This window comes from Grampus griseus (genome assembly GCF_964374135.1).
Source record: "Grampus griseus genome assembly, chromosome: 10".
Lineage (NCBI taxonomy): Eukaryota > Metazoa > Chordata > Mammalia > Artiodactyla > Delphinidae > Grampus > Grampus griseus.
In genome coordinates, this window is record NC_139004.1 from 75,688,374 (window position 1) to 75,713,736 (window position 25,363).

At 39.5% G+C, this 25,363-nt stretch overlaps 1 protein-coding gene and 1 pseudogene across 6 annotated transcripts in view; both read right to left on the reverse strand.

Annotated features, from left to right (window-relative positions):
* Nucleotides 1-25,363, reverse strand: part of FHIT (fragile histidine triad diadenosine triphosphatase) — a 1,455,268-nt gene that overhangs the window by 1,106,371 nt on the left and 323,534 nt on the right. For 2 of the 5 annotated variants that reach the window (XM_082663605.1, XM_082663606.1), the window contains one exon: nucleotides 16,221-16,350. The exons of the other annotated variants lie outside the window; for them this stretch is intronic. The gene's annotated coding sequence lies outside the window, so the exon portion shown is untranslated. The remainder of the gene's footprint in view (nucleotides 1-16,220; nucleotides 16,351-25,363) is intronic. 5 annotated transcript variants of the gene reach the window in all.
* On the reverse strand, nucleotides 20,237-22,097 carry LOC309828282 (DNA replication factor Cdt1-like; annotated as a pseudogene). Its single transcript has 2 exons — nucleotides 22,049-22,097; nucleotides 20,237-21,765 (listed from the first exon to the last, which is right to left on the reverse strand). The product of its transcript is annotated as a DNA replication factor Cdt1-like (transcript).

Consider the following 25,363-nt stretch of genomic DNA (forward strand, 5'->3'; position numbering starts at 1 on the left):
CAAAGAATGTAGGCTAGGTATGGGGGGGGTAGGGTCTAGAGATCAGTCCACTCTGTGTCCCACTGTCACTGCCTGGCCCAGCAAACATTTACTTACCAACCTTTTGCTTTTCCAAATCCATGTCAATGGCCTTCCTTCCCTTTGAAGTCCCAAACCACTACCCTCAACATCCTCTTTTGTCTTCAGCTGAAGATGCTGCTTAAGGTGAGGGTTTCAGTCACCCTAATGAATTACTCAATTTTCCTGGGTCTCTCCCATGTAAACATGTTATTAAACTTTTCTTTGACTTTCTCCTCTTAATCTTTCTCACTTCGATTTAATTCTTAGAACAGCTGGAAGGACCTAGAAGGGTAGAGGAAAATTTCTTCCTCCCCAACAAAAGACAGAAAATATTTAACCATGTATTTTGCACTTAGGATGTTTGGTTTTTCTTCTTAATATCATGAACAGCTCTACAACAAAATTACTTAAAGACACATGCCTTTGTGAATTTGTCAAGATATTTCTTTAAGATAAATATATAGACACAGAATTGTTGGATCAAACAGTATACAAGATTTTTTTATATACACAGCTGACTTGCCACCAGCAGTATTTGAAAATAACTGTTTCCTTCACTCACACCTCACCCACTTAGTGTAAGCATTCTCCCTAATGCTTTTTTATCTCAATTTCTTAACACAAGACTGAACAGCAATGAAAAGCTCCACGAAAGTACAAGACGAGCTAATTCAGAACAAAATATTACTGATGCGTGTCTAAAACATTGTAAAACTCCTCCGAGTCTCTGAACAATCTATTGATCTCTGAACAATCTATTGAAACATCTGAGAAACCACTTCATTCAAAGATGAAGATTTTTTTTTTTTACTCTGCCTATACAGCTTGGTCTTTAAGACTTTAAAATCCGGTGCAACTTTCTAACAGCCCTTTCCATTTAGTAGGAGCTCAAGCTTGGTTCTGATTATAAATAAATAGGAAGGTTTCTAGCCAAGAAGCATAGACCCAAGGAAGTTGTGAGAAGAAACTTACATGAAAGCTTCTCCCATTAGAGCTGAACTAATTAAAACTCCATGATAATTCTCCCTCATCAGTTACTGGCTAAACACATTTGCCTTAGAAATTTTTACTTCAGGTTCTAGTCTAATGGCCCACACTTCCAAATTACACTTTTAATTAAAAAGCAACAACATGGAATTTTTCTTTTCACAGCCATCTGTGCTTTCCCAAGAACATGTGACTGCTACTGATAAATCTACTACTTTGCACACCCCAATCTTTATGTTTAGGGTTCGAAAAACTTAGGAAAATAACGCTGTTCCATAAAAACAGTATGTGATCAGAAACATCTGCTTTAAAATTCAATGTTTGGTATGTGATGCTTCTTAACAAGTGTTTATTAAACTGCATAATTTCAAAGCCTGAAGTGGTATACTGCAATGTTTTCCTGGGAGTTGATCACATTTACATATCCTTTTACACTTCCTGTGAAATTAATATTGCCTTTTGTATCTTGAACTTAGCTAATATAACTTGCCATTTCTACTTTTCATTGCTATGAGTAATATAGAGTGGACCCCCAAAGGGACCCCTGCAATGCCTACATAAGCTTTATTCCCTCGCTGTTACATTTCTTCATATGAATACATTAAATCAAGATTAATAAACCTTTGCAGAATTCACTGATCTTGCAAAAAGGCAAGATTCATAATGGTAAAGGCTGCCCAGTGAATAAAGGAAAACTCTTAAAACTGGAGCCAAAGGCCAGGGTTCACAGAGCCCTTGTCACATCCAACAGCTTGCCAGAGATCCTTCAAAAGAAGGGAACATTTCCACAACTGCTCAACGTCTAAGCAAGAGTGGCTTCATCACCAAGAACCAAAACCCAGCTGGTAATAACTAGACCTCTTTCTCTCAAGGATACATCTCTGTCAAACATTAAAACCTGACCATAATTTCAGGATTCTTAAAATTCCACCTGAGGCACATGGGGGTGGAAATGGGATGATAATCAAAGAAAGTGGATGGTAGAGGCTGAGAAAAGAGGAACATCAGGAGTAGCTAAGAAGCTCCACAAAGCAAATCAAAGGCAGAAAATGGAAATCTTTGGAAATACCACATACCACACTAGACAAAGGTCACTGGAGGCCTCAAAGGATCATCCCCCACTCATCTGCCCTGTAGTGGAGGAAAAATAATTTTCTCTCTACCCTTCTGAGTTCTTGGCTGAGACCCCTATAAAATGAGATTTAAAGGAGAAAAACATATTTAATTACATACATAGGTACAGGAGTCCACAAAGATGAGACTCAAAAGGCAGCCAGAGGATTGAAGCCAATGCACCATCCTGAGCTAAGGAAAGGGATAGGGGTCTGATGCTTCAAAAACAGGAAGGCAATTCACAGGAAGGTGAGAGGAGGAGATGTTTTGAAAACAAAGGTCATCTTGCCAGGCAGGTAAGTCTCTCTGGTGAAAAAGTTCTCTGGCAATAGGTATCTTCCATTCTAATGTAAATTTCCTTTAAAAAGGTAGATTTCCCTTATAAAATGTAGATTTCCCTTACAATGTACTTTTTCCCTACAAAAATGTAGATCTACAAATGATAGAATTCCCTAACTTCTACTGTTTTCAGAGCTTCTCCTGTGTTGCAGTTTCTTAAATATAATCAGCTTAAAATAATCCTTAGGTCAAAGAGGCATATTTTGGGGTTACCCATTCTGCTCCCCTTTACCACCTCCCCCCCCCACACACACAGCAGCTGCTTTGTCTAGTTGACAATTTAGTCAAGGCCAGGAAACCTAAATGGCAATCTGAAGGAAAAGTTGGGGGCAACTTCAAGATACCTGACCTGGGATAAATACCCCATACCCTGTCAGAAGGCACTTTCTACCATGCCTCGTACAGCTCTCATTCATTCTTCTACTTGAAGTTCGTCTCCAATTTGGTCAAGAAGCAGCGTAATGGGATTCAGGGCCAGGATTAGAGTGAGGCAAGTGAGACAATCACCTCAAGTACAAAACTTAAGGAGCCTAAAAAAACAAAAAACAAAACAAAACCCAAAACCCCTCAGTAATCAAGATTATACTTCAGATGAGACTGGGCACATTCAGGGTGGCATGGCCATAGACCAAGATGAAACTTCAATGCAATATTTTTAAAAATCAAAATTGATGTGAAAAAATTAATGGTGATCAAAATATCAAAATTTTAAATAAAGATTAATGCCATGCTGAATCACATTTAAGCCTGCATATGCACTCCTATTTATAGGTTTTCATGTATTTTGTTAATTTTTTTGGAGGACACTGAAGCCAGAATTTATTACAATGTCAATTTTGTAGCTTTAACGGGTACAAAATATATAACATTTTCAACATTTATTTCTTTATCTTGTTTTCAATGGGGAGAATTGTCATCTTTGACATTTTCTCATTAGTAGTAATGATCTTAAATGATTTTAAATTAATTTACTTAGTTTCATTCATTTAATTAACTTCATTTTTCTTTTGCCTTGGGCTCCAATATGGCTCAGCACAGCACTGGTCTTTATTTAAAATTTTTATATTTTGTTCATCATAGATTTTTTTGGCATTTATTTGATTTTGAAAATAATATTGACCTAAAATATCTTTTTTCTTGATCACTGAGTATTTTGACATTCTTAAATTGTGCAATGGTTGTTCCATCCAAGTCAAAGTTATAGCTATAGCCATTTCAGATATGCAACATAAATAAAAAAATGACTCTAAATGTGGACAGGAGCACAAGACATGTTAAGTGAGAGAAGCATCCCGCAGAATAATATGTAACTATGGGCTCATTTGTGCTTAATTTCTTTTTTAAATAACTCTAAGTCATAATATAACAAATATACATGGATGGTAATGTTACACAGCTCAGGGTCGGCTGCTCGCAGCTTGAAAGCCAATACTCGAGAGACAAACGTTGATTGGAAAAGAAAGATTGCTATATTCAGGAGGCCAGCAACCTGGAGAGAAGGTGGGCTCATGTCTGAAAACCAACTCCAAAGATTCTGCTCAACCGTTAAAGTTTTTAAAGGGAGAAAGGGGAAGTTAATCACAGTTAATCATTTGAGGAGGTGGTCAGAGTCTTCATTATTTTTCACTGTGTGCAGACTTTCTTCTGATTGGTTGGTGGTGAGGTAACAGTGTGGTGCTCCAGGAATCTTGTGATCAGCCTGAAGTTACCACCTTCCACCTGGGCAGTGGCCTTAGTTCCAAGAGAAGAACTCAAAGATATACTGTTATGGTTCCTTGAGGAGGAACCAGGACCCTGCCCCATGGCTGCACTATAGTTTCTTGACTGCTCCTCCTTTGTTTCTGTGTTCTGCCTTTTCTGATTAGCAACTGTCTGAATCTGCCCTTTGGAACTCAGGGAGGGTCAAGGAGGCTAAATGAAGACTATTTCCTATAAACAAGAAAGAGGGGACACGGAAAAGATTTGTACCTCAGAGGGCCCCACAGGGTCCTGCTCCATTTCAGTAAAGGGTAAAGAATTTAGTCATTGAGGCAAGAGGTTCTCAATCATGTTACTGCAAAATAATACATTAGGTGCTCAAGTAACATGTTACTATCAATAATAACAACTAAAGCATTATTCTTTGCTAATCTTGATATCTTTGAAATATCCCTACAACAATGTGATTCTCACTCACTTGTAGCTAGGTACATTTTTTTAATTTCAGAGAAAATGTACTGGGAATTATAAGCAACCACTGTAGATTCAAGGGAGTTCATGGGCATCTCAACAGTATGTGTCACTGAGCACCATTTTGCTTTGTTTTGTTTTGTTTTGAGGTTTTTTCAGTACGTGGTCAGTATTCCCTCTTTTCAATAATAGCAAACATCGTTTTGTTTGCTTTTTTAACCAGGCTTATGCAGGTATAATTTTAAAATAGTAAAATTTTCCCCTTTTAGTGTACATTTCTATGAATTTCGATGAACACATACAGTCATATAACTGTCAGCTATAAATTGGCACTTGCCATCCACCTCTACAAGGATTAAATCATATGCTGCTGCAGCTGCTGACTTTCAACACCCTCTGAAAGGAGTTCAGGGTGGAGAGCAGACATGAGGCATTCTGTGCTCTGGGAAAAACTGGCAGAACAGGTCTTCAGATAGTTAGATATTTTATGGGCCGATTTTATGAGTCCAATTCTTGTCTCTCCTCATATCTAGAAAAGCACTAAATTGCTTCATGGTGACGTCTGCTCGTGACTAGCAGTAACCTTCATGAGACTAGCAGAAACTTTCTGCAAAAAACATGTGCTTGATTGCATGTACTCCCCTTTCACCAAAATCACATATACTCTGACCTTCCCCCCTACCTCTTTGGAGCAGTTTCTCAGAGCTATCTGAAATGCTGTCTCCCAGGCTATAGTCCTCACTTTGCCCCAGATAAAACTTAACTCACAACTCTCACGTTGTGCATTTCTTTTTTAAGTCAGCATAACCAACATTAAAATGAAGATATAGAACAAATTTTAAAAGCCTATTTTTAGATGAGACTTAGAGAACAAAAACCACTTTTTAAGTTAAAAAAGTAATTGGGAGAAGCAAAATAAAAACCCAGATTTGGGCCACCAAAGCCATTGAACACGTCTAAGTGAGATAAAAGGCATGAAGCAAACACTCTGTACAGCACAATTCAGTTATAAAAAAAAAAAATCATCATATAATTAATTTAGCAATTCTATTGCTTTACACATAAGTGTGCATAATGTATCTAACTCATTAAGACACAAAGTCTAGTCATAATATTATCACAAGGTATCAAAGTTGCACTATTTTCTAGACATCTAGATTACTAAACCAATTTTACACATTTAATTCAGGTATTTGGTGTCATAAACACATAGCAAAAATTCACAGGGAAAAAAATGATTGTACATCTGGCACGAAGATGGCTCCAAGAATTCGACTTACGATGAGTAAATCATGTTTGTCTATCCTACTTCCTCCAGAGTATAAATACTCCAAATATAACTGTTTCCAAAGTAACCACGATCAAGAAAGGAGATTGCACAAAGGAGACAAGAATGAATAAGTTATATCCAGCCCTCTTTAAAGGCTGAGACTTCCCCTCAGGATAAGGAACCTGTAGTTTCTTATCCTTGGCAAGTTGGCCTATAAACCAAAATTGAGTGTCTCTTGTTTGCTCTTCCATCGCTAGTTTTGTAGCTTTGGTGCGCATCAGATTCTCCAGAGAGAGAGCCTAATTTTTAAGCCACGCATCATTCCTGTCTAGAACTTCTTTTACTCATTCATTCGTTTAGTTACTCTATGACGACTTCTATTTGCTGAGCCCTGGACTACGGATCCAAAATCCCAAACACCCCTGCCTAGGAGACTAGGAAAGATAAGGAGTCTGGAGTCTCCATCGTCCCCTTTTCCTCCCCAGCCATCAGCTTCTGTTAGCATTAATCCTGTGAGTTGTGGCAGCCCTTGAGATTCAACATGATTAGTCTTAAAATCAAGGGCAACTACTAACATCAATAATAAAACAAGTATTAGAAGAAAACATTAATTTCTTTACAACTTCGATGCGGGGAAAGCCTTTCTAACTATGATTCAAATCCAAATGTTAAAAAAAAATTAGGAAAAGATTGAAAATTTTGACTATATGAAAATTTTAAAACTCTTTTGCACAGGAAAAAAAAAAACCCATAAGCAAAGTCAAAAAACAAATGCATGCTAGAAAAAAGCATATACAATATATATAATAGATTAAGCACCAATCACTTGTTAAAAGTTAAAGGAAAAAAGGTATTCAAAACCCCAGTTCTTTGTATGAGCAAAATAAAGGAACAAGAAGGTCACAGAAAAGGATATAGAAATGGCCTTTAAACATATGAAAATATGCTTACCTTCACTTCTAATAAGAGAAAAGCAAATTAAAGCTACAGTTAGAATTACAACAATTGTACTACACTGATGTAAGAGGTTAACAATAGGAAACACTGGGTGTGGAGTACATGAGAACTCATACAATTTGTATTATCTTTACAACTTTTCTATAAATATAAACCTATTCTAAAATAAGACATTTATTTAAAAACAACTGCACCAAGATACTGTTTCTCACTTACCAGATTAGCAAAAGTTCAAAAGCTTGACAATATACTCTGTTGTCAAGGGTGTGGAGAAACAGTCCCTCTTTTGCATTGCTAGTGAGAACGCAAAAGGGTATAACCTGTATGAAGGGATATGTGGTATTGGCTAATAAAACTATGTATCTGTTTACTCATATATCCATCTACCTATTTATCTGTATGTTTACTTAACAGCAATGTCAGTTACAGCAATTCGCTATAAACATATACCTTCAACCATAAAGGAGAAACAATAGACACAAAGTTATTCACTGTGGCCTTATTTCTAATAACAAAATACTTAACAATCTAAGCCATCCACAGGAACCACCCCGGTATATCACGAGAAGGAATACTAGTCAGCTGTAATAAAGAATAAGGAGGATTTTTATAAAATGATATGGAAAATTTGCCAGGCTAAAAAAAAGCAAAGTGAAAAAGAATATGTATAGTACACTACCTTCTGCATAAGAAAGGACAGAAAGTAAGCATTTGTATATATGTATGTATTTGCTAGTTTTGTAATAAACACCTGAAGGATAAACTGGAAACTAATGAAAACATTTACTATGGAGGGTAGGTAAGACCTGGGTTGAAAGGGTAGGCATGAAATAGGACTTCCTTGGACAACTTTTCATCTAAGTTTGGCTTTTGAACCATGTAAAGTTTTACATATTCAAATAGAAAAAGATGGAAAAAATAAAACCTAAACTTGCATGCAAACAGGAAAAGAAGTAGAAGGTATGCTATATTGATAAAAATAAACACAGAGGACAGAAAATGAATTCCAATAAGTTTTGAGTCTGGTACTCTGAATGTATATTCACAGTGGAGCATTAGTACAAAAAGAAGTACAAATTAATCTTGAACTTTACTTAGTAGATTGGTTGTTGGAAGTAGTATTGATGTAGTATTTCTGACACTATTTTCTGAATGTTATAGGATAGAGCAAATGAATCAATACATTGAACTCTCACAGTGGAATAAAGGAGATACGAATAAGGAATGAGGGTAGCTGAAGAAGAATTTTGTGATGTTGGATTTGAAATGTAGGTTATTACATATATAGTATATACATGTATATACACATAAATACATACATATATCTTAGAAGTAATGACACCAAAGTATCAATGATCCCACCTAGTAGCCAAATCTTTGTTCCTAAATTCCATTCCCCACTAAAGGGAGGCAGTACTCTTTGAAGAAATGACTTATTCTTGATCAGGACTAGGGAAAATACAATGTAAGCTTAAAAGATCTTATTTTCTTCAAGGGCATACTCAAAACTGACAGAGACATGTCAAAAGGACACAGGAACTAGATTAGAGGGGATCCTACTGGCTAACCTGGGGACAATTTGAGCATCACTAAAGAATAAGGATCTGTTTATATAGTTATATTTAATTTGTGGAACTTCCTTGAGCTATACACATATGATTTGTGCATCTTCTGTAAGCTGACTTTACTTAATACAAAGTTTGAAAAAAAAATCTGTGATAAAAGCAGCAAAGAAAACATATATTTTATTTTAGCTGAAAGAAGTACCATACTGTATGAGTAAATTGTTCCAGCTAGGATGATAATAATCCAATCCTACTACGGGTATGGGGAGGAGGAGCTCTTTTGTTACCAAAGAATATCAGCTAATAAATATATAAGCCTAATACAATTAGAAGAACACCAACAGGCAAGATTCATCCATGAATAATAAAACCAATGGATGAAAAGTTCTTGGGAAACAGAATATTCACCCACTCTCAAAATATCACCTCACAGATTACTTACTAATTACAAAGCAAAAAACAAATCTCAATAAAACACATACCTTCCAAAATTTGAGGTATTTGGAGAATATCACCTTAATCAAGTGATCATATGGCATCACCAAGAATGATACAAAAAATTAGGTGCCTCTGATATGATGCAATGTGAAGTATACAATATCACCTAGGTAGTATTTTAGCCAGAAATGTTTAAACTAAATCTAATTATGAGGAAACAACTGGACAAATCCACATTGCGTGGCATTCCAAGACACTGGCTTGGAAACTTCAAAAATATTAACTCACGAAACATAAATAAAAGCAGGAGACTATTCTAGATTAAAGAGTCCAAAGCAGTGCAACAACTAAAGAAATGTGTAATCTGAGTGGATTTATAGAAAAGAAAATAGAAATAAGGAAAAAGGGACACTACAAGGTACAAGGGACATTAATGGGGACATTTGACTATATTTGATAACATAGTGTTTAAATTTCTTGGGTGTGATAATAGTATTATGGTTACACATTGATCTTAGGAGACACAAGGTTAAATGTCAGGTGGAAATACAATGTCTACAGCTGAATTGCAATTAGTTTTCAAAAGTATATAAATGAGAAAAAGAAAGCAAATGAACAACAGTGTCAAAATATTAATGAATAACTAAATTCCTGTGAAAGGTATTTGGGTATCTGTTGTTCTCTCAATTTTTCTTAAGTTTTAATATTTTCCAAGTAAAAAATTGGGAGGAAAATAATTGGGATAGACTGTAAAAAAAAAAAATCAAGGACAATTAGCATTTTCTAAATGCTTGCTATGTGTCAGGCCCTATTCATAAGGGGATTTCAATAATAACTCATTTAATCCTCATAATTCTATGTGATTGATAGTAATACTTCTACAGATGAGGAAATTGAATACTATAGAGAGAAAATAACTTGCCCAAGCTAGTAATCAGAGTAGTTAGGATTTGAACCTAAGAAATTTAGATTCAGAGTTCATTATCATAGACACAATATTTTTCTGCCCTTCAAATAAATAATAAATCAGATTATTGAAACATACTTATTGTATAATATGAAATAATATGATTAGTAGAACAAATATGTTAATCACATCACCCTAATGATTATACCTATCTGATATTTCCTACATGCCCAACACAGAATTCTGGAGGGTTCAATTGGTTCTGATTAGTTCTCTTTCCTATGCTGGAAAATAAGACCAGCAATAACTGGAGGCCAACGAACATCCTGGGGTGGGGTAGAGGGTTGATTTTTATTACCATAGTATCTTCAGTTATGGGTATTATTTTTAAAACAGAGAATATAGAGAAAGTTAAAGAATCAATATTTATAACCAGTAGGTTTAAAAAATCAAAGAAAAAGGAACAAAAGTACAGGTGCTTTGAGGTTTGGATTATGATAAAAATGCCATTATAAAGCAATCCATTTCCCCAGATTGTAGCAGCTAAAGACCCTAACACAGTAAAAATTACATCATTAGTCAGTTAATCAGCTTTCTCTCACAATGACTCAATGGGGTGCCTTCTTAAACTCAATACAGTAACCAGCTCACCAACAGTATCTAAAAAAGAGAAAAGTTACAAGAATAAAAAAATTGACACAAAAAGCTATGGAGAAGAGAGACTGAAACAGACAAAAGCGGTTGCACTATAAAAGAAAGTGAGAAATGGAAAGGGAAATGTCAGGAATCAAAGGTTAAAAGAGAAAAGATCAGGATTAAAAAAAAAAAGATATTCAAGTCTCTTATAAAAGAAAAGGGACAAGTCGAGAGATAAAAATCATGACCAGAGTTGAAGCCTGAAAACACAAGGCAACAGACAAAAAGAAGTGGTATTAGCAGTGCCATTCACTCACTCATTTACTCATTCATTTAACATCTAGAATATAGAAGGTACTTTGTGGACCTTTGAGAGACACAAAAATGATAAGCAGGGACCCCGGTCCTCAAAGAGCCTAGCTGCTCAAGATATTCTCATTTTTGCATGTTCCTATTTTTTAAATGTGATTTTAATTATTGATGCCATACCTTAGTTAACTGTGGTTGTTAATTTTATATCTCAACTTGATTGGAACACAGGGTGCCCAGATTAAACATTATTTCTAGGTGTGTTTTTGAGGGTGTTTCTAGATAAGAGGGCATCATCCAATCCAGTGAGGGCCTGAATAGAACAAAAAGACAGAGAAAAGGGAAATGCATCCTCTCTGCCTGACTGATTAAGCTGGGACAGTCTCCTGCCATCAACTGTGACTTGCACCATCCGCCTTCTGGTTCTTAAAACTACACCACCAGCATTCTTGGATCTCCAGCTTACAGATGACAGATTGTGCAACTTCTCAGCCTCCATAATCATATAAACCAATTCCTATATATAATAAATATATTTATTTATTCCTTTATAAATAAACACACACACACACAGGTAAACAGCTTTTGGCAGGAAAGAGCACTTTGCAGGAGGCCCCTTTTGTCTTGTCACTTTAGCAAAGCTATATTGCAGGGTTCCCCAACCCCATGGGCCGTGGTCCACGGCCTGTTAGGAAGCTGGCCGCACAGCAGGAGGTGAGCACTGGGCGAGCAAACGAAGCTTCATCTGCCGCTCCCCATTACTGCCTGAACCATTCTACTCCCCCACCCCGGTCTGTGGAAAAACTGTCTTCCACAAAACCAGTCCCTGGTGCCAAAAAGGTTGGAGACCACTGCTATATTGTAACTAACCTTAAGCCAGGCACTATTCATCTCTGGCCCAAGCACACTTTCAAATCTTTTGATCACACAATACCTTGCCTAACCTGTTGGTTCTTTCCTTACATCAAAGAAATAGAAATGAAGAATAAGTAATTAACAGATAACTAAATCTCTTCCCTAGCTTCCCCTTCGGTAATCTTGTGAACAAACTGTGTGAACAAAATAGCATCTAAAGAAAGATCACAAGAAGTCGACAAGCCTGCACGTAGTGGAAAATGGCAATGAGTCTGATCCCCTATCTCAATGATTAACTGAGATTTTTTCTCCTTTTCTCTTTAAAAATGTTCATGGCTGAGCAGAGTCTTCAGAGTTGGTTTTGGGACACAAGTCCACCTTCTCCCCAGATTGCCAGCTTTCTGATTAAAAACAACTTTTTCCATTTCTACCAACACTTGCCTCTTGAGTATTGATTTTCAAGCAGCGAGCAGCTGGACCTGAGTTCGGTAACAAACACACACACACACACACACACACACACACACACACACACACACACAAATACCTCCTATTGGTTCTGTTTTTCAGAAGAACCTTAATACACTAATATTCTCATACTCAGCATGTACTTCCAAATATTACAGCAGTTACATCATCCATAAAAGAGGGTACTTCTTAATGGCAACTGCTGTACTGAAGGAGTTTATTATGAAAGGAAATGTGTTCACATTTCTGATATACTGATAGTATCATCATTAATTAAAGCAGCATCATAAAGTGGTGCTATGATGTATAGATACTTTCAACTCTGGAAACATATCATCCATTTTCTTTTCATTATCTTATTCCAGAAAGGTGAACATCGGCAAAGGACAAGGAAATCTAAAGGAAGCAGAAAGACAGATAAGGAGTTTAGGAATCAAGTTTTCACTTTCTTTGTAATTTTCCACAGGACTTCTATGAAAAAAAGCAATACTGACCAATGGAGTATTTTTCATATTGTGTCTGAGAACGAATTCTGGGTAAAGGAAGATACAACAAGGGAGAGGCTCTCAACCAGATATCCTTTCCCAGTATCTCACATGCAGAAAACACCTAAGTGAGGTTTACTTGAAAGAAAATCAGAAATTGACCTCCCAGACTGCCTGTGTATGGTTTCTGCTCTTACTAAGGTCAGCTTAATCCCTGAAGAGAGCTGAAAATTCAAGTTTAAATGGGTGTTTCATACATCCAATTTAGAGGACCCACCTCTACCCCCCAGGTCAACAAAAGAGGGTGAAGAGCATGGAAGTCAACACCCATTATTTAGACTGATCAACATCTGACTCCCTTACGGCACTGCGCCTCCCCAATTCATTGTTTTCTCCTGGGATCTCAACTGAGGTGTCTCATCTCCCTCACCAGAGGTAGGAATGTGACTCAAGCTAACCAATCTGAGTCATCTGGGGGGATTTATATGAATCAGCTGTAAGAGAATGGCTCTTCTGAGAACGTGGGTAGTATTAAAAAAAAGAAGAAGAAGAAAACAGGCCCAGAATGGAGTCACTTGCGCTAAGCCCCATGTCAACAAATCAAGAGTTAATACCTAATCTAATTGTAGTTTCAGCCTCTCGTAGAAGTGTAATCTTAATGACTCAGTCTGAAGTTTCCTGGCCAGCACTGGTGAGATAATCCATCTGATGGAACTCTGCCATCCCCCAAGAAGGTAACTTTGCCTGAAACTATCCTTTCTTTTATTTATGACTTTCTTATCCCACCTGCTTTCTGCCCTTTCCTTGTCTGAGGCTCTTTGGAGCCCTTTTCTATCTACTAGACGGGATGCTGCCTGATTCATGAATCGCTGAATAAAGCCAATGAGATCTTCAAATTCACTCAGTTGAATTTTGTTTTTTAATAGTAGTTAAATTCACACCACCACAAGGACTTAGACTGAAGGAAAATTAAGAGCATGTAGAGAAGAAATGGGCTATGAGATGGGGAGGAGCAGAGGCAAATTAACCATGAAGCTATTGCAACTTAAGTTTCCAGGTCCTTTTAGAGCAATATGGTCATTTATGATCTTTTTTTTTTTTTTTTTTTTTGCGGTATGCGGGCCTCTCCCGTTGCGGAGCACAGGCTCCGGACGCGCAGGCCCAGCGGCCATGGCTCACGGGCCCAGCCACTCCGCGGCATGTGGGATCCTCCCAGACCGCGGCACAAACCCATGTCCCCTGCATCGGCAGGTGGACTCGCAACCACCGCGCCACCAGGGAAGCCCCATTTATGATCTTTTAATAAAGAAGCTTCTTCAAACTGTGTAAACTTCAGGCTACACAAAACCTAGATTCACCCCTGGAAGAAACAGTTTTGAATATACAATGAAGCACCTATAGCCATCCATGACAAAAGTCAGGTTCATCCCACTGGAAACTGAAATTATGTGAGCCTAAATTCCCATTTTCATTTCTCTCGGGATATCCTGAATTCAGTTTTACCCACTTACAACTGAAGGGTAGGAGAATATGTCACCCCAAAATATGACTCTTCAGCATAAGGATTATTTTGAGCCAATTATTGTAAGAAACAGCAGACACAGGAGAAGCTCTGAAAATAGAGTAGAACTTGCCCTTTTGTAAGAGATATTTACATTTATAAAGGAAATCTCCATTAGTAAGTGTCTCCCTCTCTGTACCAAGAAGAGAAGGATGACTAAATCACAAGAGAATCTTTTCAATGGAGAAGGCGTTAAATCTACAGAACAAATCTTACCCTGGTTTTCCACGCTTTTCCTAGTAAACTCCATAACTACCTACCCCAACCCTCCTTATCTTTCTTATGTCTTTAGCTGAAGATGGTATTTAAGGTAGTAGATGCACCATCTCAGGGAGTTACTCAGTTTTTCTGGGTATCTCCCATGTATACAGGAAGTATACAGGTTAATAAATTTCTGTTGGTTTTTCTCCTGTTAATCTTTTATTACTGGGAGGTTTGGGGTGGTCTCAGCTAAGAATTCAGAAGGGCAGAGGGGAAATTATTTTTCCTCCTCTACATAACCAAAAGAATTTGGAGAATTTATGAAAACAATAAACTTAACTTCCTCTCAGGAAAATAGTATGAATCAATACTACTTTCAACTTTCAAAATATATATATTATAAGCTATTACTTTGCTTTTGTCCAAATTTCAGAATGTTGCTAACAGAAAGTTCCCACATCAGATTTAAGCAATTTTAATAAAACAAACCATAGGACAACCTTTACAGATTTTTCAAAGATATTTTTCCTTTAATTAATTAGCAATAAATGAAAAAAAGAAAGATTATGCTGACATTACAAAAAGTCTCATTTGATAATAACCTTTTGGGACTTCCCTGGTGGAGCTGTGATTAAGAGTCCTCCTGCCAATGCAGGGGACACAGGTTCATGCCCTGGTCCGGGAAGATCCCACATGCTGCAGAGCTACTAAGCCCGTGCACCACAACTACTGAGCCTGCGCTCTACAGCCCACGCGACACAACTACTGAAGCCCACGCGACACAACTACTGAAGCCCACGCACCTATAGTCCGTGCTCCGCAACAAGAGAAGCCACTGCAATGAGAAGCCCATGCACCTCGACAAAGAGTAGCCCCTGCTCACCTCAACTAGAGAAAGCCCGTGCGCAGCAACGAAGACCCAACACAGCCAAAAATAAATAAATTAGTTAAAATAATGATAATAATAAGTGTAACCTTTTTATGTTGTGTGTTTACCAAATGTATTTTTATTTCTTCATTGCACAGAGTACTTATTTTCTACTGAGCGTTCCATTTAAATTCTCCTCTCTTGGCCAATCCACATGATTGCTAAGGAATCCATTCGTAATACTATATGTGTCAAACCCCTACCAGCAGTGCTTTGTCACCCACAGTCTCCTCGAAACAAATTACATTAGATATCTAAGACTCTTGGAAACCTGCAAGAAAAGCATATTCAGCAATGTTTCACTTAAGCAAGCCTCTGCCTTCTTGGAATTTTTCTTTGAAGAACATAATTTACAAAGTGGTAAAATTTAATGGAGGATATTCCACACTTTTCTGAATAGCAACATGCAAACTAATAAAGGTCCAGAGAGTTCTTCCACGTAGTTCCAAGGAAATAAAATGTGCTTATTAAATATTTCTCAAAAGGTACTTACAATACTACATTTGTTGGAAAAATTAGATATTTATCTTAAAAGAAACATGAAATATTTCATGTCCAAAAGATCAGGAAATCAATCGAAATGGACCATTTGTCTTGTAAATGATTCATTCAGAATGACAAAGAAAATCACTGTTGTACCAGGAAGTGACCAGCTCATTTTGAAGAAAAGCAGGCAGTCAGAGAAACATGGATTTTGTGATTTTGAAGAAAATCACTGTTACTTCCGAGCAATGATTCAAGTCCCAATCAAGTCCTGTCACCACCCCCGTACACCTTGCCTCTTCACCTAAAGAAGACAATAAAATTTGTACTGACCCCTCCAAAAAGTGTGCAGCCAAATGATCTCACTTTAAAGAACTCTGTATACACACACACACACACACACTCTCTCTCACACACACCCCTCCATCACCACCATCATGTTGCAGAACAGCCACCTCAGCAGTAAAGAGATTTGAGAGTTAAGTAAACCTTCTAGCCAGAGATCCTGGTGTCCTGGTGTCTTCATCTAATCCCAAGTCACTATGGAGTAGGTCCCTGCAGGGCACTGGCTTTGGTGCCACAGAGCACTGCCATTTCCAGCACTGCCAGTTCCTTTAACCTTCAAGAGAGCAGAGAAGAGGCATTCAAACCGACGAGTAAAGAGATGTCCTGGCCGTCTAATTTCAAAGTAGGTCATATCAGAGTCTTTTATGGTTTTTAGAAGTATTTTATGCTACTCTGATGGAAACCTAAAACAGTAGTAGCTTCTGTCTGATAAATGCCATAGAGGGGGAAACAGTAAGTCTAAAGCAAAGGGAGGGGGGTGAAATTATTTTGCTGCAATAGGCAACACAGTGAAAACAAGAGACTACTGAAGTTTAAACAAATCATCTATATTTATTCTGGTAAAGACTTTCCTCATATCAGCACTTTAAATACCACTGTAAAATGCTGACAATAATTATGTGAATGTTGCTACAAAAAATTAAATTTCCCAACTAATGGGTTTCAAAGGTGTTTCCGCTCCTGCCTTACACACATATACACAGACAGACAGACAGACAGACACACACACACACACACACACACACACACACACACACGTGCACATGCGCAAGAACATTTCGGGTATCTCTGTTAGGATTTCCCAAAGTCAACTATACTGTATGGAACGAAAATATCTACACTCCTCCTACTACCACCACTACTACCAAGAAACAAGTCCAAAAAGAAAGAATGTGAGCCGTAATACACTAACCTGAGGCCTGTGTTAGGCTTGTAGTTGGAAGCAGTGTGGCAGAGTAGTTATCAACCTGAACTTTGGAGTCACATCATACAGAACTGAATCCTATCTTAGTCACTGGGTGACTAGGGCTAGTAACTAAACCTCCCTGAACCCCAGTTTCCTCATCTGCAAAATGGTGACAGTCATGTATGTTATAGGAATTAAATGATGAAATGTATATAAAGCACTTAGTACAGATTCTGGCTCACAACAAAGCACTTGTGAAGTGTAGAGTAATTGCTGTCATTATTACCATTATCAACAATTGTCACAGAGCATGCTTCTTGGTTAAACAGACACGAAGCTTAGGGGAATAAAGTCACTCTCAGGAAAGTTAGACTTTAAGAAAATAGAACTTGCCTAGTACTTTGGTTAAAATGCACATTTGTCTGACTTTATATTTTTGGCATTGGCATGTCTAATGGGCAGCTGATACAGCCTGTGCAGGATCTGCAATCTCAACAGAAAGGCAAGTATAACCTTCCTGGTTGTAATAAGCAACTTGTTAATCTTTGGATGAATGGACTTCCCTGCTTTGACCTTTTCTACTCAAAATGTGGCCCACAGACCAGAACATCAGCATCACCAGGGAACTTCTTAGAAATGCAGAATCTCAGGCCCCACCCCTAATCTACAGAATCAGAATTTTAACAAGAACCCTAGGTGATTTGTATGCACATTAAAGCTCAAAAAGCACTATTGTAGACCACAAAATTTAATATACAACTTAACCCATTTTGGATGTGTTTCTGTAATCTCTGCTATACAATAAACCACTCCAAAACTAGTGACTTAAAACAATAAGAATAACAACCATTTATTTGTCCTACATCTTCTGTTTGGGCAGCCCTTAGTGGGACAACTCATCTCTCTGCTCCACATAATGTTGACCGGGGCAGTCCAGCTGGGACTGCAAGATCCAAGTTGGCTTCCCTTCCCTCCATGCCCCTCAGCTGATATGACTGGGACAGCTGGGGGATGGCTGGGCCTCTCTCCATATCTTCGTAATCCTCCACGAACTCAATCCCGATGACCTCTCTCTTGCTGCATAACCAGACTTCTTAAAGAGATGGCACAGGGTTCTAAAGAGTGTTTATCTCCAGCCAACCTAAAGTCTAGCTGGACTCAGAACTGACAGTGTTATTTCTGCCATTTTCTATTGGCCAAAAAAAGTCAAAATGTCAACCAAAACTCACGGGGAGGGAAAGAGGACTTTATCTCCTTACGGGAGAAGAGACATGCACAGACAGAAATGGAAGAATTTGTTGCAACCATCTTCTCAGACCAGTTACGTACGACAGGGTGTCCGTTCCTTTATCATTTCCTTTCTCTCCCGGTTCTTGTGATTGGTAAAAACATCCACTTCATTTCGATTACACAATTATATACATGCCCCCATTGGGAGCATAAGGAATTTTAAGGCCTGATATCTCCCCTCAAGGATCTTGTTATAATAAAATTGGTGAAATAAGGCATGTATATCTTAAAATTTTAATAACAATAAAATGCTGTAATAATAAAATATTTAAGTAGCAGTACCAGATAATAATAGAAGTGATGGCCTAAGGCTGTGAACCATTCATTTAATTAATTGTGTACACAGTAGCCACTTTGAGTGCTCAGGGAAGAGCATGGAAGTGGAGAAAAAGGGACCATGGAAGAGGAGGGATGTATAGCCTGAGCTGAGGAAGATTTGCAAAGGAAGAGTTAGATAGATTTCCAAAAAAAAAGACCCAATGAAACATACTTGAAGGATAACAGAATCAAGGAGCCAAGGGAATGGGGTCATGGGGACGCAAAGCCATGAATGAGTGTCTCTGCATGTTGTTTCTTGAGTGATGATTATAAATTCAATGTTCCTGAAAGAATTTCTTGCCTCATAACGTCTACCTTTATGCTTCCCCCTTAGATATGTTCATATGCCATTTATGGAATTCCCAACAGCAATGTAACCTTGTATTAATAATGAAGGGTTTTTACTAACCTTATAAATTTTACTATACCTTGTTGGGGGGTGAGGAGGGAGGACAAACAAACAGAAATGTGGGCATGTCAAATGGCAACTTGTAAACTTCACTATTCATTGTATAGGAATTAGCACTTCTGGTATTGTTAAGCAGCAACTTGTAAAGTTCACTCTCCCTTAGAAAATAAAAATGGAATGAAAGGTACTGCTTAGAAGAAGCATAAATTTCAATCTCCATTGCAGAAAAATAAGCTCTGATTACGCTACATAGTTCATACACCTCAATGTGCCAAACACTTGTTTTATTATACATTCATGTATAATCAGCTGGTTTTCCAGCAACAGAGAATGAAACTTACAAGTTGTTGTTTAACTTTCTTTTAAATGTATTTTTCTTCCTTCTCCTTTTTCCTCCTCCATACCCCCAAAACATAATATGAACAATGGGGTTTCTGAATGTTACCACTCATTAATTCCTTTTATAACAATGATTAAGACAATTTTAAACATTGTTCTTGGGCTTTATGCGATCACATGTAATAGAGAATTACATAGTTTCGGGTCATACATTTCAAACAATAGCTTTTTAACTTGGGGGTAGAGAGAGCTTTTTAAAAGTTAATAATAAGCATCATTAATAGCCTTTAATTTCTATCTGTTGTTGAAAAGGACCAGCCCTCTGACTCCAGAAGCTCCTCAGCATTTTCACAAATGCACCCATCAGAAATTCAGAACCAGTGCATTTGAATGATTTTACCATTTATTAAAACAAGTTTCTTTTTCTTTTTTCTTTTCTTTTTTTTTTTCTGACTTTATCTTACAGTTCTAGAGGCCAAGTACAAAAATCAGGGTGTGGGTGGGCAGGGCTGGTTCCTGGTTCTCCAGGGAGAATATGTTCCTTGGCTCGTGGCTCCTGCCGGCACCTTCCAATCTCAGATTCTGCATCTGCCTCCCTCTTATGGGGACCCTGTGTGACACCCGGCCCACCAAGATACTCCAGGACCACCTCAGGATCCCACGTGGACACCTGGGAGGGTTATTCTGCCAACCACACTACCTCTCCCCCACCTCACTTCCCTGCACCCTGTATACGAGGGGGGCCTCCACCACACTAATCAGAGGCCCTCAAGCCCAGCAGCTAGAGCCCTGACCCTCATGGGGACTTAGGACAGGGAAAGCAAAGTGTGTCGTGTTCCTAAAGAGAGTAAGACACAGGCCTGGCGGCCCGTCTGTGTTGGCACCTGTCCGCCGGGCTCACAGCGCCTCCTCAGCACGGGCAAGGTGGGCCAGCCGTGCCAAGACATCCGCCAGGTTGGCGGCCTTGCCCAGATTGACGCAGGTGTCCGTGCAGATGCGGTGGAGGCTGAGCCAGTCAGACAGCAGCTCAGAGAGGAGGTGCACATGCTTCTCCATCTCCCAGGGGCTCGTGGCCGTGCGGTAGCTGCCCACCATCCTGGTGCAGGCCATCTCCATGCTGAGCGCTGGCTTGTGCTCTGACCTGAAGACGCTGCGCAGCACGCGGGCCACCTCAGGCAGCCGCTCGAGCCCCTGCAGCCGCTGCTCCTGTTCCAGGCGCCGGGTCATCTGCGCCAGCTGCTTCTGCGCCTCCTGGGCCGGATCCGCTCCAGCAGGACCTGGGACATCCCCTTCAGGGCGGCAGGCGGCATGGCGGCAGGGTGGCTGGCAGTGCCGGGCTGGGGGACCAGGGGCTGCTAGGCTCGGCCGTGAGCTGGGCCAGGTCACTCAGAGCCTTCTCCATCCTGGATGACACCAGGCTGCGGGCACCAGCCAACACCTCCTGGGCGGTGGCCAGCTTCTCCACGGTGGGCGGCTGGGGCAGCTTGGCCGGCTCGATGTCAGGCACTTCGTCCACATTGAAGCGGGGGTGCCAGCGTGCCAGCTGGTCCTCAGGAACCTCCATGGGCGGCGGGGGGTGGGGGGGTTTCAGGGAGGCCAGGAAGGCCCTGTGATACTACCGGACACGGGCTACCAGATTCTGGCTGAAGATCTGGCACCACCGCAGCAGGCGCGATGCCGTGAGCTGGGGAGCCACACTGCCAGCCTGCTGGTCCAGCAGCGGCTCGATGGTGAGCTGGTAATCAGACCTCCTGCCATCGTCCTTGAATGTGGTGGCGTAGCGCTCCTGGTGGAAGCAGTAGGAGCCAGGGTACACGGTTTTGATCCGGCCCACACTGCGCTCCTCAAAGCGCTTGTGCATCATGTCCTGGACTCCCCGCTTGACCCTGGCAAAGGTCACAGTCACAGAGCGGTTGTAAAGCATGCCCACGATGGTGTCCATGCAGCAGAACATCTCGGCCAGCACCTGGTACTTGTAGGGCAGCACAAGGCCCAGGGGCCCCTGCTGGGCCAGGGCGAGGAAGCGCTGATAGGCAGGCATCTGCTCACCACGTAGCCCCGCTGGGTGCCCCTTGTCCTCCGGTGCTCTGGGTTCCCCAGCATTCTTCTGTGCACTTGCCTTCAGCTCCTGGACCCGTGCCCCCAGCTCCTGCGCCCACTGCAGGCAAGACTTGAGCTCAGAAAGGGTGACCTTTGTAGGGACCTTGTGTCCTCCTGGGCTGCCAGTCAGGGTCGCTGACCAGCTGAGAGGGTGGCCTTTGTCTTCTTGCTTTGGGGAGAAGAGTGCTCTGGGGAGCCAGGGACAGCTGGGGAACTAGGGCCAGAGACTGCGTTGGCCAGCAGCCGCAGCCTCCTGCGCGGGGGCAGAGCAGGCTCATCGCGCTGGGGCTCGGTGGGTTGGGCCCAGCCGGGGCCGGGGCGCAGGGCTCAGGGTGCACCAGACCGGCTTGGTGCGTCTAAGGGGTGGTATGTAAATCTTCGGGAAGACCCTGACGGGCAAGACCTGAAGGTGGAGCCCAGTGACACCATCAAGAATGTGAAGGCCAAGATCCAGGATAAAGAAGGCATCCCCCCTGACCAGCAGAGGCTCATGTTTGCAGGCAAACAGCTGGAAGACGGCCGCACTATTTCTGATTACAACATCCAGAAAGAGTCTACCTTGCACCTGGTCCTCCGTCTAAGGGGTGGCTGTTAATTATTCAGTCTCGCATTCATAATGCCCAATGATGGCATCACTCTGCACATGGCACTGCGCCATGGCGGGAGCAGCGAGACCCCAGCAGTGGGACCACAAGCAGAAGTGGAGACGCGTTTCCCGCTGATTTTCTCCCTGCACCCTGGTCCCGCCCCCGCTGTGGGCGGAAACTATTGGCACAAACAAATCTCTAAATAGTGCTCCTGGACAGGAAGGACCCGAACCTTGGAAGAAAGTGGTAGAGCTATATTCTGTGGAGTCATGGCAAGCAATAAAGGAATAAGGGGAGTTGCCACCTCATTACTAAAAGTGTCAGTGCAATGATATCCTAATAAAAGGTGTTCTAACAGAAATTATAAGAAAACTCTCAAAAGAGAAGTCAGGTGCAATACAGCAGAGAATCAAGCAAAGACATCTTTATCTAAGAGGGGAGTAAAAACATACAAATATACCACCCCTATAATTTTCTTAACTTATAATTTTTGAATAGATGTTACATCCAAGAAGTAATTAATTGAAATAATACCAAAGTAGCAATGTACATTGAAAAATGTCTTCTGACCCATGCTTTAAAAAATCTCTTATGCAGTCTTCAACATATGCATATATAAATACATATACATATACTTTACATTTCTATGACCACAAATAACAGCATATTCTAACCCTTCTTTCACTTAGAGATGGTTCTATATAGATACAGGCTTTATAAAGGCTTAACTATATTACAGTGCATAAATATTCCATAATTTATTCACCTAATCTATTTCTTGTACAGTTAGACTATTTTAAATCATTCGTTATTAAACAAAATGCCATGATGAATATTTTAATACAGAGATTTTTGTGCATCTAGTGACTATATTTCTAAAATAAATTACTAGAAATGAAACTGCTAGGTCAAAGGGTTGTGTGAATTTTATTTTGATAGTTACGGCCAAATAACTTTCCAAAGACAATATACCAATTTATACTTCCATTCATGATACCAATATATCTTGCATTGAAGGGATTCCAAAATATCCAAAAGTTCACATCATTTTTCTGCCAATTGCTCCATTCCCTCTGAAATGGGGGTTGGGGGTAAATATCATCTACTTTTGCTTATAAGTATAGGCAGGTTATAATTATTATTACCCAAGATTCAAGGCTATATCATTACCTACTGCACCGCTCTCTCCTCACTGTGCTATAATTCTAACTGGTCATATAGATCTTTAATTTGCAGATCTCCTCAGAATACAGATTATCTGCATTCTGCAGACATCTGCAAAAAGCCATCCACAAGTGCATACTTCATGGCTGAATATTTTTACATAACATCAGCTGGAGCCCATCATTCCAGTATTCTCGCCACGCGTCACAACCTGCTCTATTATATCAATAAGCAGCTTCAATTAGTCATTTTCTCCCCATGGTGACGACAGCTATAATAGCGTGCAGTGGTCTGATGAAGTTTGTAATACAAAGTACAGATGGGGATATTAGAAGGAAGAGGATACAAAATTAGAATAGCATAAAAAAATTCCACCTCCTAAATAGTTATTTGGGAAATGACATAGTATTCAAGAACGAATACAAAAATGCAATTACTTTTGAAAAAGATGGATAAATAAATTCACCACAGGAACACATTCTTGCCCCAGATAGAACTCTGGTTTTTATTGACTAATTAGTCATTAAGTGTTATCCCAAAAGCAAGTATAAATAAAAGAATGTTTGGTAAATTGAAAAAATACTTGCCTTAAATAGAATTATAAGATGAAAATAAATACCAACGGAGAATGCTGCTTTGAAAGCGTTGTACAGTAGTAAATAAATTAGAAGGCATAAACACAGTTGGCTCTCCTCTCGGAATTTTTCCTAATCCTTCCAGTTCTCACCTTGTCCACTACTATCACCGGGCTCCAAGCCACCCCTACCATATCTGGCATAGAGCCATGTCTTCCTAACTGACCACCTTTTCAGCCTCTTCTATTCAGAGCAGCTGAAACTATTACTTTTTAAAAATATAAATCAGATCATGTTATGTCTTTCCTTTCAGTCCTCCTGTAGTTTCTCTCACAATAAAAATCTAAAAGCTTCACCATGGCTGAAAAGGTCCTATGCAATCCAGTCCTGCCACCTCTTCAATGACATGTCCCACTGCTCCCTTCTCATCCCCACACTGGCCTCCAACAAGCACAGTCCCAACTCAGGTCCTCAGGCCTTACTATTGCTTCTAGCTAGGATGCTTGTCCCTCAAATATTCATATGTACCCCCTCCTCTTAACTTTAATCACATTTGTCCTCAAATGTCACCTCATCAGAGAGGTATTCTTTGACTACCCAATCCAAAAAGCAACCCAAAGCTCTCACAATGCATGCTGATTTACATTCCTTACACCACTTACTCCACTTTACATTACATTATAATATGCATATGTGTATCAATTTATTATCTATATCTCCTAGATTCTAAATATAATTTCTATGAAGGCAAGAAGAAGCAAAAATACAAATTGTGCATCCCAACCAGACACAAAATCATGCTGTGATTGTGAATTATATCCATAGTTGTTAAAACATCATTTAACTTACTTTGGGTCAAATTCATTCAACACAGCAAACATTTAATGAACTTCTAGTTACATATGAGGCTATTATATATTCTGTTTATAATATGCATTATATTACATAATATGTATTATATATTATGTATATGTAAATATATATAATATATAATTTAATAATATATAAATATAATATTATATATAAATAATATATATTATATGATGTAATACATATTATAAACAGAATATATATTATATAATGAACATTTAATTAATATGGGATTCCAGAAGCACAGGTCCCAGTGTCTATTCCTGGAGACAGAACTTTACAGTGTTTAGGAGACAAGACACAAAATATGAGCTATTGAAATACCAGGTCAAAACATTAACAATCAGAAGCCAACATAAGTAGGGCAGATAATAAATGTCAGGAAATTCGGACGAGAGACTTGTGTAGGCTAAGAGGGTGAAGGAAAGTTTCAAAAAGAAAGATGGAGAGGATCAGGAAAAGGAAACTAGAAGGAGGAAAGCATTCCGGTTAAGCTCACAGCATAGGGAAAAACAGATTATACCAGTGATCCTCAGACTTCAGGGCATGGAACCCTGGTGCTAGATGGTCACTGACAGGACAAAACAAAGACTAATAAAGTTATGTCCCTTTCAATTCTCTTTCAATCTTTCTAATTCATCCAATGAGAAATAGTTATTAGTGCTAACATGTCAAAACACCTTCCTAACACTTGGCTACCATGAATAGCATCATTTTATTTTTGTTAT